Source organism: Balaenoptera physalus (genome assembly GCF_965194825.1).
Source record: "Balaenoptera physalus genome assembly, chromosome: 7".
In the NCBI taxonomy this organism is placed as follows: domain Eukaryota; kingdom Metazoa; phylum Chordata; class Mammalia; order Artiodactyla; family Balaenopteridae; genus Balaenoptera; species Balaenoptera physalus.
Window position 1 is genome coordinate 48,718,903 of NC_138886.1, and position 16,937 is coordinate 48,735,839.

General features: G+C 37.7%; 1 protein-coding gene across 11 annotated transcripts in view; it reads left to right on the plus strand.

Moving 5' to 3' along the window:
• TRPM3 (transient receptor potential cation channel subfamily M member 3) overlaps window positions 1-16,937 on the plus strand; it is a 926,458-nt gene that overhangs the window by 650,105 nt on the left and 259,416 nt on the right. Inside the window, exon 1 of one of the 11 annotated variants that reach the window (XM_082470809.1) lies at window positions 14,383-14,426. The exons of the other annotated variants lie outside the window; for them this stretch is intronic. The gene's annotated coding sequence lies outside the window, so the exon portion shown is untranslated. Of the gene's footprint in view, window positions 1-14,382; window positions 14,427-16,937 lie in introns of those variants that run through there. 11 annotated transcript variants of the gene reach the window in all.

Consider the following 16,937-nt stretch of genomic DNA (forward strand, 5'->3'; position numbering starts at 1 on the left):
ACTATGATTGATCAACTTCTCTTTGGGGTCCTTCATAAGTCAAAGGTAGTGGACAGCCTATGATTTTTTGCTGTGATGTCAGGCACCACCACTGGTCCACTGGTCTTTCAGTTATGACCATGGTGGGGGGGGGGTAGGTGAGGATATGGTATCACGACAAAAATGGCTACATCTGGACAGGCAGGCACTAACTGAGATCTCTAGGAAGCACACTGGTTTGAGTACTTCTTTATAATCCCTGCTTTAGCACTCTTATATATCTATCCTTTTGAGGTTTGTTACTATCATATTAAGTGTTATAGGGAACATATATGTCTAGGGATGTTGTCTTGAGGAATGGGTCCATGGTTTAAACGGTACCCAGTCTAAAACAAAGTCACCACTCACTCAAATGAAGGACCAGAATCAGGTTTCATTCTTCTCTGCTCTTTATGATGTTGTGAAGTCATTGGGAACAGTTGCCATGGCCTGCAGCCAAACATCCTTGCAAAGTCACTTGCAAGGGAGAACTTTACCAGTAAGTCAAGGTAGACCTCATATGATCAATAGTATGAAGTGGGAGACATAGGAGTGGGATTAAGTTTAAAACTAATTTTGAGGAAGGTGCTATGTTCCAGAATACTCAAAATGTCTCACTAACTTTGAAGTTCAGGTGTCATTCTGAAAAAATAAAGTAGCTGAAAAACCAGTGGAGAAAACAAACCAGCAGTGATTCCTAAGGCCTGAGTCTCCACACCTGCAGTCTTGCTAATAATCATATCCAGGAATGGAAGAGAAAGAATACCAAGATTATTTCTAGAAACTTATTTCTAACCATTCCAAACAGCTTTGGCATTTCCTGTTAAAAAATGTTATTTATGTCAGCTCCCCCCAGTATAGCATTTTTCACTGTCTGGTTTGTGACTCTGTTAGAAATATGGCAGACCTAGGAGTCCCAGAGGAATGAGGCCTCTGTCTCTTCATGTTGTGATGACACCAAACGCATGTAACCAAATCAACTAAAGTGAGGACTGGGTCATGTCAAGACACTAAGTTAATTTATTTAGTCGACTAACAGGCTGAATGCTCTGTGTGTCCAAGAATCTATTGGGTAATAAATCATCATTTTACTCTTTCGTACAATCTCTTTCATATGTTGACTCTTAGTCTTTTGGCTAACACAGCAACTTTATACTCTGGCTAAGACTAACTTCCTAGAACTGGAAAACTTGGTGATAATGTTATTTTTAGAGCATACTTTTGATTATTTAAGATAATTCATTGTTTGTTAGGCAAACAGACTGAGTGCCTCAATATGCCAGATATGGTACTAATTGCTAAGGAATCAGATGAGAGACACGGCCCCCACCCTTGAGGTACTTATAATCTGGACAAGGGGATAGACAGAAAATTTTAGGAAATAGTGGAAAAGTTCTGACTAAGGTAGAGAGAGCACAGCTTGCTCTAAAGTGAATATTTCCATTTGTGGCTCACATTTCATGTAACTAACCTTAATTTCTAAGTAACATAATTCACAGGTGATGGGTTTTGGTGTCACTTGAGAGAGATGCAGGAAACTCCAAAGGCAGTGCTCCAAAAGAAACTGCAGAAATGCAGAAATGGCCAAAAGCACCAATGTGATGTCGCCTTTTATTAGTCCACAGAGGAGATGTAATTATTCTGCTAAGTCTTTGTTTGCTATTTGAGAGCAACAAATTAAACCCCACTAATCTACCTCGCTGGATGGTACCTACTGAACCTAAGAGGCTTCAATTATCAACAGCTTAATAAACTTACTAATCTGCATTAAATGAAATCCTTTGCAAAATCACATTGAAACAATGCTTAAGTCATAATCAGCCTGCCTGGTATCTGCAGCCTGCTGTGGCTGAGCCCCAGAATGCACTGTGTAATCAAATTCCATGTTACTTAAATCTTAGAAAATTCCTAATAGTTGGTTGTGTTTGTGTGTGTTGTGTGTGTGTGTTTTGTCACATGAATTCATATAGTGCTTTTTTTAATCCAGAGAAAATTGACATTTAGGTATAAGTCAAGCAAGAATGTAATTTAGAACTGCTTAAATTCAACCACCTATTACCATAAAAAGAAAGCTTAAAAAGAATGTTCTATTCTGCATGCAGCAAGCCAGCATTCTGTGTAACAAGTCTTCATATGACACTCAAAGAATCCAAGGTTGTCATCATGTTATCAATCCAGACCACAGTCCCTTGCGAGGTAATAAGAGAAGTATTCTTTAGGTTTGCAAAAGGAGAAACGGAGGCAATGGAATGCTTTGTCCCCAGTCATAGAGGGGAACACCAGCAGGCTACCATTTCATTCCTCTTTCTTTTGCTAAGCAGTCCAGGTAAGGGAGGACTGTTAGAACAGAATCACTAATTGAGTGGTTTAGGATTCACATAGATATTCTCCAAGTGATTTGTATTGATGTCTGGCACAGAAGCTCAAGTTGATAGTAACAGTGCCATGAGGAACTCATCAACTAGGTCTTAAATGTTAAATAATGAGCAGTGCAGTACAGATGAGGGTAGGATTTGTGCACCTAAGAACAAGGAAAGGGAGCCATAAAAATAACTGAACAAAGCATTTCAGGATTTTGTCCTCAATTTTATGGACTAATTAATCATTTAAACCTGTCCAGTGCACACACATGCAAATGCCAACTAAAATCTATCCATTTAGGATTCTACTGGCATAGTTTTATTTTTTTAAGGTATAAAATGCAGAATTTTCTATCTGGGTAAAACAGAATCTAGCAAGGACTGTCATTTAAAAGCTACCTAGGTAGTAAAAGTTCTGATCCTCTCTATAATTTTGAATTATGCTGACTAAAATTATTTTTCAGATCATCTCCATCAGCCTGTAGTTTCTAAGACTTGAAAATTTTTGAGCAGAGGGGAGGTATAACATGTGTCTAAATTCAGTGGGAAAACATAATTGATGGGCAATTATACTATTTAACAAATGGCTGAATTTAAATAATGACATCTACTGACATTAAGAAAAGACTGCATACCCCCAAAATAGCATTTGACAATCCAGAACTTTTCTAAGATTTTTATCCTTAGACTACAGAATATTAATTTGAAGGTCCAAGCATTCAAGAATGATCTATGGACCCATTGTCCTTAAAATGCACTAACAAGCTATAATGCCAACAAAAGGAAGGGTGGAGATGAATTACATTTTTATATATTTCTCCGTTTTCAGTGCTTTCCAGCATGTTTTTGTAATATAGAACTGGTAAAAGTAGAACTTGGTGTGTGCCTACCAGATTCCAACAGAAAAAAAGTGTGTGTGTGTGTTTCTGCGCACAAACACGATGTGTGTGGGCATGTGATCAGTGTAATCAGTCAACTCAGTGGCAATGCTTTAAGTCTGACAGTTATATTTTGCTAATATTTTAAGGTTTGACAGTTCACGTTAAGGTTCTGGTGCAGAACGTGTTAGGAAAATAGAGAGCAATGAATATCTAAAAGAATGTTCCACCCGCAGCTGAACGATCTATTTTCTTGGTAACTTTATATTATTTTAACAAAGGTTTATTGAGGTACCAGGCACTTGGGTTTCAAGAAGAAGGTAAAAACGTAAATAGATGTGGTCCCTTCCCTACATGAGCCTGAGGACGTAGGCTAGCAGCACACTATTAGTCAGGACAGAAGGTGTTAATGGGCCAGGAAAGAGGAAAGTATAGGGAAGCTCAAGGAAGGAAACAAACACTTTCACTGTAGAGTTGGAAACAGGGGAAATAGGAGAAGAAAGAAAAATTTGAGCTGAATCTAAAAAAGTGTAGAGTTATGAGAACAGGTAATTAAATTGAAACCACCTCCCTGAAACTATGGAAATAGGGAAGGACAAAAGTTATGTAACTCAGCGAAATGCAACCAAAATCATTTAAGTGCCTACTGTATGCTAGGAATGCCAGCTATGTGCCAGACCCAGCTCAAATACCTGTCCTGTCCAAAGTTGACCCTTCCCACATCTGAGCACCCTCTCAGCCAGTCTCAACTTCTCTCATGTCCCTGAAGCTATTCTCATTCCTGCATTCTGCTTCCTAGCTGTGTGACATTGAACTAGACGGTTAATCTCTACTGTCTCGTGTCCTTACCTGCAGAATGAGCATAATAAAAGCACTTAACTTCACAGGTTTGTTATGAGGATCAGATTAGTTGATATATGAAAATAATTAGACCAGTGTATGCGTACTTACTGTAAGGGCTGTAAACCTGTTTGCTATTATTGCTATTATTAAATGTTATTGTAATCTTTCATTCGTCTGATTGATTTCCCTGCAGAACAGTGCTTTTCCCCTGTGGATCTTATTAAAATGCAGATGCAGATTCAGTAGGTCTGGGGTGGGGCCTAAGAATCTGCATTTCCGACAGGTTCCCTGATGCTGCTGGTTCATGGACTACTCATCGAGTAGTGCCTTACGGTACACAGACTGGTGCTGGCTCACGAACTGTTTGTGAATGATGAGAGAAGAGCAAAATTGAGAGTAAACATTTGGAAACTTTTAGAGCAACTTGCCACTGCCACAAAAATCCAAGTGCATAATCAATTCATGGCATTTTACAGAACTATGAGTTTGTAACCGATTGAAAAAAGTTTTTAAAATGGTCCTTCACCACAAATCATTTGAGAAGCATTGCTCTAGAACACAGCATAAACTTAAAAACAGATAGGAGGTCTTTGTAAAGTTTGGTACCACCTCATCAACTAAAAGAACTTTGTACAAGGTTCGTGTTCCACAGATATTCTTGAATGCTTGTGAGAATTCATTTAAAAATAAGTGAATACAACTCTGATTGCCCATTTTCAAATCCTCCGTGTGATGGCTGGAGTCAGAGCTCCAGGTAGCATCAACTTTAATGAAGTACAATTAGCAGTTGTACGACTAAGCTTCTGTTTACATCTTATGCTTAATGATTGTTTAAAGACTTCTGTGTTAGAACTGATACGCACAGGAAGGTGTTTTCTCTACTTGGTTCTCTCCTGCGAAATATTAGATTTGTACATTTGTAGAAATACATGCCCACTTTCATAATAACTCACTTTCAAATAACTAACATTAGGATCTGAAGAGAGACAGAACACATACACATGTATGTTAATATGAGTCTCATATTTCATCCTTGTTCTTCATCTACTATGGCCTCAGGTAGAGCACTATTTAACAGTAGTATACATATCAGTATGTCAAAGAAAAAAGTAAAAGGGAAAAGAAATACCTGTTTGAACAAAAGAAATATATTATTATTTTGGGGGTGTGTGTGTGTGTGAGTGAAAGTCAGTATTATAGTATATTTTATGCCTTTACCTGTAGTGGCAGTTTTAATGACTGGTCACAGACAGTATTCTAATGAAAAGGATCGCATCCCAGAGTCAGGAATTTCATGTGAATGTGTGTATTTATGATTTTCCTTTGCAGTTATCTCACCAGCTAGAAACAAGGTGTCATTCACCAGAAGAACTTACTTAGTTTTCTACTAAATATTGGAGAAAGGACCTAAGATCTCTTGCAAACTTAGGGTTTGAAGATTAAATTAAGAAATGAATTGGGATACTTGGTCTCTGCTCCATGATTTTCCAGTGATTAACGTCTTTACTAATGACTTCCAAAATCATTATCATACTTATCTCTCATGTGCCAAACAGATATCTTAAAATAAACTACATTATCAAATTAAACAAATCTGTGTTAGGAAAATTTACATTCAAAATGCGGACGTCAGATCATCCACACCCCCCTCCACCCAGGTCATGAGTGTTATTTGTATCCCCTCAAAAAGGAGTATTCAAATTAAAGAGTAAATTCTATCATGACATTTTTACTCTTCCATCTCTTTTATGTGGAAAAGTTGCAGATCTGAAAGAAGGCTGGTATGGCTGGAGGTAGTGAGTTGGGATGTGACTGTGCAAGGCCTCTGAGACCTGCTAAGGAATCTCGATTTTATTCTGGGAATCACTGAGTGATTTGTGGTAAGGGAGATGGAATGCCATGAGCTAATACATCATTTTAAATGGTCATCAGTAAAACTATTCTATATTATACTGCTATGATGGATACATGATATTATGCATTTGGCAAAACCATAGAACTGTAGAACACAAAGAGTGAACCCTGATGTAAACTGTGGATTTTAGTTAATGGAAATATATCAGTATCAGGTCATCATTTGGAACAGATGTAGCACAGCAGTGCAAGGAGTTAAATAATATGGGAAACCATGGGGATAAGTGGAGGGAGGGGATATTTGAGAACTCTCTGTACTTCTGGTCAATATTTCTTTAAACCTAAAACTTCTCTAAGAAAGTCTATTAATTAAGAAAAAAAATGATCACTCTTGTTGCTGGGTGGAGAATGAATTAAAGGGACAAATTAGAAAGCCAGTACAGTCCATTTTAAAAAATAGCTTTACTAATATAGCTTCCTTCAGAAGAATTTTGCTATCAGAATTTCATTTTGGCATCAAATATCCAAAGAATGGAATTCTCTACATCAGAGTAAGGGTGAGGTGGTAAGAAAACAAGAGAAAAATACCACGTTGCCATCCAATGGAATACAACTTGGAAACTAAATCTATATTTTTGCACTACCTACTAACATTTTTTACACCTACTTCTGAATTTTTGTTCATTTCTATGTGCATCAAATTTAAATTAATATATTCAAAGAAAGCTAATAAATGTATTAGTATCTTCCAGGACCTAAAATCTTTCAGAGAAATTTTTTTATTAACATACTAAGCTAAGAATAAATCAAGAAGATATAGGCTTTGGTAAGGAGTATGTAAGGAAAGGCATTGGCAATATATGGAAGCTAATAAACTTGAACCACTTTAAAACTGTCACATTAGTACAACATAACCAGAGGCTGAATTTATGTGGATGCCTTTATTTTCTACCTAACAATCTAGTAATTTGACAGAGAAAGATGGCTATCAGACAGAAATACATTTATGCTGCATTAACTTAATACCTAATAATTTTTCATTTCCAGAGAGAGATAGGAATAGCTTTACAGTTACATCGCTGGACCTATCTGCTTATAACTTACTTCTGATGATAAAAATGGTATTGATTTGGCCTCAGTTTCTCCAGTTAAGTAATTCTTGATTGTTAGGTTAAAGAAAAATTACAAATCATGGGCAGACTCTGCATATTCTGACTGGAATGACCATCAAGATTTGATTTATCATTTGGTTGGGAATCAGGGCAAGAGAACACCAAGTTCTGGTCTTGAAAACTCTCTCAATAGCAGAAATAGAAATGTCAAGTCATTAATTAATTGCAGTAATGTCTTAATAATACTTGAAGTCTTATTGAAACAGAATTAGGACTTGACACGTGTGCCAGATTGCTAAACCAGGGGCATTCTTAAGAATGGTTGGAGTCTGGGGAGAATTCTTTCAGGGATTATTTATTAGTTCAAATCTCCTTATGTGCTTTGTGCTCAGTAAGCACAAAACTGTGTGCTCTGCTACATTTTTGTTTGTTTTCAGAAGAATAGTGATTTCATGAATTTGTAAAAATTAAAATAAAAATACCCTCTTATTTAAAAAAAAAAAACACCTCTACATCTATTTTGTACACATTAATGAGGAACTAATAACAAAGCTGTCAGGTTCTGATTCCCAGAATCCTCAGCTCTGAGACCTGGGGTTGACCATGAGATCACCAAGATTAAGTCCTCCCCCAAGTTTACACGACTAGGGGTCAACAAGGCATGGCTAGGATGCATATCTTGGGACCCCTAATCAGTCATGCTTCCACTAGGCTCTGCCTTTGAATGGATAAAGAAAATCAGGATTTCAGAAATAAAATCCTGCCCCAAATTTAAGTCTGTACTTTGTGAGGATGAAGAGTTTGAACTGAACTAATCACTCATTGATTAAGATGAGTCTGTTTCTGTACCCAAAATACTTTAAGGTAATTAGGACTGATGATAAAGAAACTAAAAATAATAAAAATGAGAGAGAGAGAGAGAGAGAGACACTGATTTCCTAAGCAGTTAATCCTCATTTGAGAACTCTATTACAGATAGAAGTACAGCTACTGATCCATTGTCCCCTTCTTCTTAGCATCTTCATCCTTCCAGGGCAAAAGAGGCAAACAAAGTAAAAATCAGCCTCTGAATCTATGATATCATTTGTCACATAAACTTCACATTTCAACATAACATAGAATGTTCCAATTTCATGACTCAGCACATTTCTTTAGTTCCTGACAAAATCAGAATGATGTGGGAATGAATTGTGAAAGCTAAACAGAATTAAGGACTTAAAGGATGACATTACATTCCCCCAGCTCTGCATTTACTTGACAGAAAACAAGGTTGTATTTCACATGTATGCGGCCTCCAGGAATGTAGAAAGCCCTCCCGGTGACTTGCTGTACACTGGCATTGTCACATTGATGCTGCTTTCTAACAAATGACCTATCATTTTAAACTTTCTACCTCTTGAATATGTCAAATCTCAGTCTTATAATTTTGTTAGTCATAATTTTGTCTTTCATTTCCTACTTCTCTGGGTGAAGTTTATCCTATTATTATCTTCCTAAGATGTACACCGGTTTTATAGAGCTGGCTCCAATGTAGGTATGTTTTTTGGTCAATGAAGGCAGTGAAGTCACTAAAAGTATGTGTGGAGCTTTTAAGTTTTTATGTCACCATGTATGGAAATAGCTATTATATTCAAACAGATGTCTAATCCTTGATCATAATTAGGATACTTTTGAAATAGAAGCCTATGTCCTCATTTCAATTTTTCAACAGTCTTTTAGGCTTGATGAAGTGTGTATATTTTTACTAAGGTCATAATGATTAAAATGCACTTATCCCACCACAAAGAAGAAAAAGATGACTCAGCATTCCTAAGGTTAGTCATAGCATATAGAGGATGCAGGGTTCTCTGTACCCTCTGTACCCTATGGAAGCACAAGGGCTTTGGCTCCATCAGGCTAAGCCAATAGCTGATGTACAACTTAGGAATGAGACTAAACCTCTGTAGACCCCAGTTTTTAATTTGAATAATGGAATTTTATAATACCTACCTTACAGAGTTATTGTGAGTATTGCATAAAATACTATGTTTGGAAGCATTTGTAAACTGTAGAATAGTTTATAAACGTAATATATTATTGCCAAGCAATAATTAACTGATTCATAATGAAGAAACAATTTTCCAAAGAAACATGAAATATATTTTTAAATTGTTTACAAAAATTCTATGAGGTTAACATTAGTATGTATTCATAGTACATCTATATAAAATTCTGCCTGTATTTAAGTGTAATTTACATAGCATGACCTACTGAAAAAAGATGTTTCAGTTATAATTATAAAGCATAATTTATTGAATTTTTTGCAAATCTAGTGATAAAAATATAATCTAATTTAACTTTATGTTAAGGTGTATATGATTTAAGTTTAGAGGCTATAAGGAGAATTTTAGTACAAATAATTTGTATAATAATTTATATACTAATTATAGTAATTAAAATAATTTAGTATAAATAACCCACAAAGAATTATTCCCCAAAGATGACTGACTAGGAGTGAGAAATTGATATTTCTGCAGAAACAATGTTAAAAATAGAAAAAGAAGGAGAGTGTCCTAGGCAAGGCTATGAAACTCTAGTTATGCCATGATAGACCCAGAGTACTGTGTGTTTGCAGCAGAAATTGGCAGTGGGTGATTATAAATCTTGAAATGAAAACAAATAATTATAAAATTATATGACTTTCCTTCTAATGGAAGTGTGAGCAAGGTATGGAAGTGGATCAGTAGTTGTGGTGATTCATTCTGTCTGGCAGTGGCCAGCCAAGCTTGTCAAAGAATACAATATTTTGTGCAGAGTTAGGAAGAACAAACAGGTGTTTGCTAAGTACAGAAGGAGGAACCTAGCATTCCAGGCAAATGGGACAGCATATTCAAAGGTTGAGGAGTGTGGCACAGCATGGTGCTTTAGGGAAATAATCAATAATCTAGTGTACTGGAGCATAATGTGTTTAAAGATTTGGAGGGAGATTGAGAGATTTGAACAGATAGTTTCAGAGGCAGATCCTGAAAGGTTTTAAATACTGAACCGATCTGATCTTGTTGGGGTTGGGGAGCTAAAGAAGGGTATTGACCAGGGGGTATCCTGATTGACTGTTTTAGGAAAACCATGTTGGTGGTATTATGCTCCAGAGGCAGCTGGCTTTGTCATGTTCCTCTGGCATTGTTTTACTTTATAGGTCAAGGGCAATTCTGAATATTAGAGAACACAATACATTTATTTTCATGCATTAGAATAAAAACAAGGAGCCAAAGGGGCATTTAAGAGGAATTGGTCCTGTGTTTCCCAAACTTCACTTGCTTATGTGGTACCATCATTATCTACAAATCATTTTTAATCTAATTTATTAAATATTTTGGATGGATTTATTTTTTCATAACTCCACAAAAGAAAATGTATGTCACCAAACAATAATATTTATTAAATTACAGGTTTAGCCATTGCTTAACTATTATATATTATTATAAATCCAACTGTTAAAAGAAAAATGCATCTGGGTACCACCTCTGGGAAACACAGGTCCATCTGATGTCATCATCTTACAGGTGAGGAATTGATGTACAAGTAAATCAAATGTTGTCCCTAAGTCACCTTTGTATGCTGACCACGTCCCAAACACAGTTCTAGGTGCTGGAGTGACAGCAGTAACAAAATAAAATCACTGCCCTCAGGAACTTACATTCTAGTGGAGGAAATAGACAAAAAATAAATACGTGAACACATGGCATAATGCTAGGTAATGTGAAAAATAAATACGTGAACACATGGCATAATGCTAGGTAATGTGAAGGTAATCTGAAGAGGAAAAGAGAGGGAAGTTACAGAGTAGAGAATGATGACACAGGTGTGCCTTCAGATGGAGTGTCCGGGCCTGTCAGTGTTCCTAATGTGCTGATGGAGCAATTGTGGGCAATCTGAGGATGGAGCTGTCCAGGTAGAAGGAACAACAGAAGCAAAAGTACCTGAGAACTTGCCTGACATGCTTAAGGAAGAGCCAAGACAAGCTAGTGGTGGTGCCATGGAAGCCTGGTTTTTAGGACCGTCACCCCCCTCCCCTGCTGCCCCATCAGACATACCCCCTTTCTCTATAGCAAGGGCTGATCAGTACACACCAGTTCCAGCCCACTGCCTGTTTTATTGGAATGCAGCAATGCTCATTTGTTTATATCTGGCCTATGAGCGCTTTTGTGCTGCAACAGCAGAGTTGAATGTTGTGACGGAGACCATGTGACCCACAGAGAGCCTAAATTATTTACCATCCAGCACTTTACAGAAAATGTTTACTGACCCCTCCTCTATATCATGCTCTTGTTGTCATTGTTGTTATTAAATGTGGACATCACAGAAAGGAATGCTTTGGACACCTTTATAAAAATGAATACAAATCATCCATGTCAAAGTCTAGTTTCTACTTGTAGAAAATCTGATTTCATTTTTTAAAATTGAGTTATGTACCAGTGGGAACTTTTTAGTATATTCTATTCAAGTGTGATCTTTTTTCTTTAACGATGAATTGGAAGAATAAGGTAATCTGCCATTACATGAAGATAGGAGTGAAGAATAACCACAGTTCGCACTACACTTGTGGTTTCCTCTTGTTAGTATTCAAAGTATATTCTCTCTAAACTACATCTGAAACAAGATGGTGATATATCCTGTCAGGAGTTGAAGTTGCATTGTTGGGTAATGCATAGGGTTTTTAAAAGATCTGTGTGGACAGTGTGGCCCAGAGCTACAAGTCTCTTTGGAACTAATTACCTTCTCAAATCAGAGTCCTGAAGATCATCTGTGACCTCATATGAAAGAAATGCTGTGCTGATTTTTACCTCAGGCTTCCTAGTTCACATAGACAGAATGCTCGTGGTTCTGGTGGCAGTATTTTTGTCTTTGGTGTAAAGTTCATAGAAGGTGCCTCATATCCTTTTCCCTATCAAATATTTCTCTCTAGGAAGGAAAAATAAGCGAAAAGAAAAACAGCAACAAAAAATGAGTAAGACTAGAGAGAATAAGGCTAAAAAAAACACATGGGCAATATTTAAAAGACTCAGTATGGATCTGATTGAACTCAAGATTTAAAGTAAGTCAGATGAGGAACTGAAGTAGTATCTAGTGAAGTAGATATCAGATCTCAGTATCTCTCAGATGCCTGCCTGTCAGCCAGCCCTCGCCGTCTTCTTCCACCTCCTCCTCCTCTTCTCTGTTCCCTTCCCTGCTCCTCTCTCTCTCTCTCTCTCCAGCCTTTATACCCTAGGAAACTCATCCTATACATTATAGAACTTCCCTTTCCAAATATTAACCACTGAGCCCTCTCTTTTAACTGAGCTCTTCGTACGTCACTTCCTGAACTGCTCTTTCCTAATGACTTCCCATTATCATAAGGTCGAGCTTAACAGCTGGAAAAAAAAATCTGGAGATCTTCTGACCATATAGAATATAATTTCATGACTATAAATATATGGTTACAGAAGAAAACTTCGGAAAATATAAAAAAGCAAAAGGAAGAAAATAAAAATTAGCTACAGTTTCCACTTTAGTATATTCCCAATCATCTCTGTATCTATTTAAAATTTGTAATTATTCTCTACTTAAAATTTTGTCCTGCTTTTCTCACATAACAATGTGAAAATGTATATTTCTCTATGTAATTAAATAGTCTTCTGAAACCTGATTGTGGTCATCAAACAGCATGAACCATAGTTTAATTAGCCTCCCATTAATTTTCATTTGTTTCCAATTTTTCTGAATTATAAATAACGCTGTGGTGAACATCTTTGTGTGCTCACATCTCTGTTGATTCCCTAAGAATAAATGCATAGGAGTGTTACAGCTGCATAGAAGGATAGGTATCCTCATTGTGAAGGCCATCACTACGTATTATTCTGCAGCCAACTCCTGAAGACTGTCAAAGGGACTTCTTTCTCCATCTCATGTTTAATGCTCACGCTCAGTCTGATGATGATTCATTTGCATTTTGCTTATTGTAATGTTTCCTCAGTTGAAAGTCACTAAGTAGTTTGTTGCCCCTTGTCTCCGGGGAAACCTTGGTAAGTGAGAGACCAGAAGATGGGGGAGTTTGAAAGAGATCCATCCTGGAAACAGCAGAGAGGCAGGGAGAAGGCTATGGATCTGATCCAAGCTAGAAATAAGTCACCTAGTTCCCACTGTGATTCTCAGGGAGTGCCCACATAACACATACTAGGTGCTTTGAGAGGAGACTGTGGGAAAATGAAGCTCAAAATGACACTGCCCTCAGAGGTTCACAGCCCACAGAGTTGATGATGAACACACCTCTCAGCTCTGACTTCCATCTGCAAGAAAAGATAAGTCTTTTGGAGGTGAAGTGTTCACATAGTCACTTCTTTAAAAGTATTTTTGCCATGTTGAAAGTTGAGCTCTCTTCTTCCCCAGTTCGTTCACTTATCTAGCTAAGAACTACTATTATCTAAAAAACTTATTCTTGGAAGATATTTGAAAGAGCCCTTTTGTGTTGTGTGAGCCAGAACCTCTAAGTTGCCCTCCACCCGCCCCAGATAAACACATCACAATGCCACTGCTTTCAGCCTGCATCCATGTGCTGTAATAGTCCCAGCTCATCTTTTTTTAATAGGGAAACAGGGGAGTGTAGGTTTCTAGTCACACAGTTACAATAGTGGGGGAGGGGCTGCAGGATAAGAAGTGTGATCAGTTGTATTATTATTATTTATTGACATCTCAGAAGTTGTGGAAGGTTACTGACAGACCCCCAACTTTATTCTCCTTGGGCTCACATTCAGGGACCCAGCTATCCTTTTGAAACATTCAGAGTTTTTAGCAGTTCCTCTTTAAAGAAATGCTATCATTCCATCCTTTGGGGAGGAATGAACAATGCCGCTTGTGTGTTCAAACCACTCGGAGCATTAATATACTGTTTCTTTAGAAGGATTTGCTTTCCAAAGTTGAACTTTTCAGAACTCAGAACACCTTATCACACTTTCACAAGCCTTCTCTCTGAAAATGGAAAAAGAAAAGGGGGGAGAGCCTGTCAGGACTTGTGCCAGTTAAATCCGATCTCTCCGGGGATTTGTTTTTCTTCTGGCGTCAGATTAGATGTTCAAATCAAGCAGTGTTTGAGGGCTGCGAGGGAATGTCCATGGGATTCTTAGTGAGGCTAATCCCAAAGCAGCACATTCCAAGGGGCTAATCTGCCCAAGTTCATTGCTTACTTGAAACGTCTCTTGGGGGAAGAGCCGGGCAAGTGACTTTTTTTCCAGTGGGCGGTCATAAGAGCATTATTAACGGGATGACCAGCCCCAGACGCAGCAAAATGAAAGCAACAAGAGCTGCTCGTGGGACTGCCTTTGCCACCACCCAGAGTCAATGCTCAGGTAAAATGATTTCAGCTCATTTTCTTCTTGTTCAACCTCCCAGTACTGGATCTGGGGATCTAGAGGAAGACCCAGGGAATGCCAGGGAGATGTTGAGGGAAAGCAAAAGGTAAAAATGAACACAGGCATTCAGTACCTTGGGGTCTTTGGTGTTTTGTTCTGATTAGGGCAGAGTGTACCTTTTAAACCTGAGAGTCTCAAAATGAGGGATGTAAAGTTTTGCTCGTAATTTGTTCCTATAAAGTTAGTAGACTGTTTTTCTAATCTTGCAATTACTGGACTGGATTGGTGTCCTGTTAAGTTGCCCTGCTAAAGGGTAGATTGCAATAGCAGTTTCTGAGACTTTCTGTAGACAGATTTAATACATACTCTATGTAAGTACTTGTAAATCATGTTGCCCGGAGAAGGTCTTAATTCTGTAGCTAATGGGGAGTGGGTGGTAGGAAGAGTCAAAGAAGTTTGAGAGACTAATGTTTGTAGCAGAGTCTTTGTGAAAAAGAGTTGAAACCTTGTTAAATGAAACCATTTTTTTTTCTTTTTTCAGTTCCAATTATTTTGATGCTTTATTGACTGTACATTTGACTTTCAAAATTCATACGTACTTTATTCTTTGAGGGTTATTATTATACTTTTCTTGAAATGTGAATGTCCTCATTTTTGTTTTGAATAAGATGTCCTTTAATTATTAGCCTTTGAAAAACAGTTCCCTATTACACATCACACATGACTGATAATGCAGAAAGACAAGAAAGAAAATAGCCCTTCGCCAACTCAGTCATGGTGATGTGACTGTTCTGCCTTTAGAAAAGTGATTTTCTAAGAGCTGATAGAAGCCACCTTTTCTAAGAGTACATGAGCCCTCCAAAGCATATTTAGAAAGAAGAGATTTTAGGGCATGCTGTTGAAGTTTTGCGTTAGAAGAGAGTTAAAGGGTCAGCTAGAAATATGGCATGTCAAAACTGTTTCATGCTTTCTAACAATAAGGATAGCCATTCTGTGCTTAGTTGGGTGTTGCAACCAAGCATAAAGCTTCACACAGAGTAGTTCAAAGCCTTTGAACAAAGGAAAAGGGAACTAGTTTAGGGAACAAGTTAAATCATGATTATACATCAAATATGCCTTCTCCAAGAAAATGATTTTAAAAATCTAATATCCATCCACACTGAAGACTGAATAAAAGCACAATAAAGCAAAGCCCACAATAAAGCATAGTAAATTATGCATGATATTTGGTAGAATTCCTAATTCATGTGCTATACGTGCACTCTTCCTGTTATGTATTATGCTTTTCTTCTCAAAAAGAGAATCCGACTCAATTATGAATGATGGAAAGATTTTTTTACATTTTCTCCCCTCCCAATTTTCTATGCCTTTGCAAGAGAAACTGTTAGTTTGCTAATAATAAGAAATAGAAACTGATCCTCAATCCCTTTGCTGACAGTGAGGTAGCTTTTCACCTTTGAGAAGGTAATTAAGTTGCTAAACTGCACACAAGTCAGATTACTTAAAGACTAACAAACAAGTTGGCAATCCATATGCAGTCATTCTTATTACACACCATCTGTGTAAACCTTCCAGGGCCTTCCAACTTGAAACCAGGATCCATGAGTGAGAGAAATAATGGAGGTGCCCTTGAAAAGTGTAATCTATTTGTTGTGGCCCCCAGATTCTCAAGTTGGGAGTCCTGTGTGATTACATTTCTTTGGGGTAGCCGTTATAATGATCCCCCCCTTCTTTTACGTCTTTCTCATATTCTGATGTCTGCCTAATGTCCCACCTCAATCCTTGACCCCAAGGAGAGAGGAACAGAGAGCAGAGTGTTCATTACTCCACTTGTGGGGACTGGCAGGGGGAAATAAGGAGGGGAAAGGTGCAGGTATGAACTGGTTCCCAGACATGCCTCTAGAAGGCATCCCAGGCAAGCCCAGATGGCACTGCCCAGATCTAGGGTATTTAATACCAATAAAACCTAATTTGGAGAGGCAGTTGAGCAGAGTGGGTAAGAGTGTGAACTCTGGAGTCAGACTGCTCACGTTCAAACTCTGTCTTCTAATCTGCTGCATCTCTGACTCAATTTCTTCATTGGTAAAATGGACATAATAGTAGTAATTCCCTCACGGGGTTCTTGTGCGGCTCCATGGAGATAATACGTATACAGCGCAATTCCAGGTACATGATGAACCCTTAATAAAGGTTAAGCATTGTTATTACCTACTGAGTGCCTACTATGTGCCAGGTGCTTTCTCTGAATCATTTGCTTTGATTAATAAAACAACTCTCCAAAGTAGCTGTGGTACCCTCATGTTATAGAAAAAGCTCAGGAAAGTTAAATAGCTTTTCTGTATACCTTGTTTGTGGCCAGCCAGGCCTTCTGAGAGCATATCATCTCCAGTGCAAAGTGAAATCAATTTAGGTCAGATCTGCTACAGCAGTTTCATAGTAATCTCATCTAAACCTTTATCTGAACTTCTAGTACCAGGCCAACCTAGGACCGGTCCCTGTTCTTGAAGT